This window comes from Orycteropus afer, unplaced genomic scaffold, assembly GCF_000298275.1.
Source record: "Orycteropus afer afer isolate SDZICR_OR568_19922 unplaced genomic scaffold, OryAfe1.0 scaffold00094, whole genome shotgun sequence".
NCBI lineage: Eukaryota > Metazoa > Chordata > Mammalia > Tubulidentata > Orycteropodidae > Orycteropus > Orycteropus afer.
Window position 1 is genome coordinate 10364779 of NW_006921681.1, and position 3061 is coordinate 10367839.

The window sequence follows — 3061 nt, forward strand, 5'->3', positions numbered from 1 at the left end:
GTTATGCCAAGAAATGTGGAAGACAGCTACTGGCCAACTGACTGGAAGATATCCATATTTGTACTCATTCCAAGAAAGGTAACCCCACAGAATGTCGAAATTATCAAACAATATCATTAATATCAAGTAAAATCTTGATGAAGATAATTCAAAAATGGTTGCAGCAGTATATTGACAAGGAACTTCCAGAAATGCAAGTTAGATTCAGAAGAAGATGTGGAATGAGGAATATCATTGCTGATGTCAGATGGATCTTGGCTCAAAGCAAAGAACACCAGAAAGATGTTTACTTGTGTTTTACTGAGTATGCAAATCATTCGACTGTGTGGATCATAACACATTATGGGTAACACTGAGAAGAATGGGAATTCCAGAACACTTAGTTGTGCTCATGAGGAACCTGTACATAGATCAGGAGGCTGTCGTTCAACAGAACAAGGGGATACCACATGTTTTAAAATCAGGAAGGGAGTGCATCAGAGTTGTATCCTTTCACCATACTTATTCAATTAGTATACTGAGCAACTAATCTGAGAATCTGAACTATATGAAGAAAAACACTGCATCAGGATTGGAGGAAGACTTATTAAAACTGTGATATGCAGATGACACTACCTTGCTTGCTGAAAGTGAAGATGACTCGAAGTACTTACTGATGAAGATTAAAAACTATAGTCTGTGGGATAAATTATAACTCAACATAAAGAAAATGAAAATCCTCACAACTAGAGCAATAAGCAGCATCACGATAAATGGAGAAAAGATTGGAGTTGTCAAAGATTTCATATTACTCGGATCCACATGCAACACCAGTAGAATCAGCAGTCAAGATATCAGACATATTGCACTGGGCAAATCTGCTGCAAAAGACCTCTTGAAAGTGCAGAAGAGCAAAGATGTCTCTTTGAAGACTTGGGTGTGCTTAACCCAAGCCATTGTATTTTCAATTGCCTCATATGCATGTGAAAGCTGGACAATGAATAAGGAAGACAGAAGAGAAGTTGGTGCTTTTGAGTTGTGGTGTTGGCGAAGAATACTGAAAGTACCACGGACAGCAAGAAGAATGAACAAATCTGTCCTGGATGAAGTGCAGCCAGCATGCTTCTTGGAAGTGAGAATGGCCAGACTTTGTGTCACCTACTTTGGTCATGTTGTCAGAAGGGACCATTCCCTGAAGAAGGATGTCATGCTTGGTAAAGTGGAGGGTCAGCGAAAAAGGTGAAGGCCCTCAATGGGATGGATTGACACAGTGGCTGCAACGATGAGCTCAGATATAGCAAGGATTGTAAGGCCGGCACAGGACCAGGCAGTGTTTTGTTCTTTTGTACACAGGGTCACTATGAGTCAGAGCTGACTCAATGGCACCTAACAACAACAACATTATCTGTATAGAATTATTAACTGTGTTACCTTGAGCAAGTTGCTCACCCTCTACATACTTCAGCTTCCTTATCTCTAAGGATAATAATTAGAGTAACACACCTCACAAGGTAGTTGAGATGATGAAATGAACAAATGCACATAAAGCAGTTAGAACAATGCACGATCAATGCACACACCACTGAGATTGTCATTCTTTCTGTCTGGAGGTGCAGGAGAGAGAATTTTGGTTTCTTGTGATTGTATAGCCACTGAGGTGAGTTAGACAAAGAGGGAAAGAGATGAGGAAACCAGCAAGGTTGGTGTCATCTGCATTTCCTCTCCTCTTCCTACTGCCTCTCAGGGGCTTGTCTGGAGCCTTGTTGTTGTAGTTGCCTGCCATTGTGTCAACCCCCAACTCATGGCAACCCCATGCACAATGAAATGCTGCCTGGTTTTATGCTATTCGCATGATGGGCTGCAGATTGAGCTTTTGTGATCCATAGGGTTTTCATTGGCTGGTTTTCAGAAGGAGATCACCAGGCCTTTCTTCCTAGCTCATCTTGGTCTGGAAGCTCTGCTAAAATCCATTCAACATCATAACAACATGCAAAACTCCACTAACAGACAGGTGGGTAATCGTCAGCATAATCTCCCTTTGATTAGCTGAAAATCAACTGATTAGGGACCTTAATTACATCTGCAAAATCCCTACACTTATGCCATATAATGTAATCTAATCACAGAAGTAAAATTCCATTATCTCACTCTTGACCTCACTGGGGGCGGGGGGTGTTATACGAGGTATGCACATGGGTGAGACTCTTAGGGACAATCTTAGAACTCTGCCTGCCACATATCCTACCTACTATGCACCAGGCACTTCTGTTCTAGGGAGAAACCCACAGTACACAAGGTAACAAACAAGTAAATAAATCAAGATGGATTTCCAGAATTGGATGGTGCCCGGCTACCCTTACTGAACGTATTGATCAAAGATTCTATAGAAGAATCCAGATGGGAAAACACCAAATAGAATTTCACTCATGGACTTTAGATTTTCTGGAGCCATGGAGATTATGGGAATCTCTGTGTAAAAAGGGCATGATGACAGCATCTGACCTTCTCTGACTTCACAAGGTGGTGGGGGGTATCAGGGGGGGTAGGTTCAAGATCAACCTCAACAGCCCAAAGTTGATTCCCATGTGGTTGAGATCAGTCTTGCCTCAACCATTTCAACCTTTTTATCAATTATGACACCAACTGTCCCTCCCAGAGCACTCTCTACTTCTATGCTAGGTTCAATAATCTGCTACAATGGTCACACAGAATGCACAGAGAATATTCACAATTATGGGGTTTATTAAAGAAGCTAACAGGTTACAATTCAGGATCAGGAACTCTCAGAATACTTCTCTGTGATGAGGACAGCCTCAAATCAACCATGTCCAAAGACAGGTCTCTCTCTGGCACTTGGCCCCTCAGCCTTGCCTCTGCCCTGCTTGCACAAATGTTACAAATCTCTTTCAGCTTTGCCAATAAATGCCTAGAGGCATCCCATTCTGCCAGTAACTCAGCCCGAAGGCACTCAGCATATACAGCCTCCTAGAGAACATTGCCCAAACCCTGCAAGTTATTGTCACCTAGCTGGTGCCATAAAATGTATTTTTAGAAAGTCATTACATCATTCTATCAAGCCAGT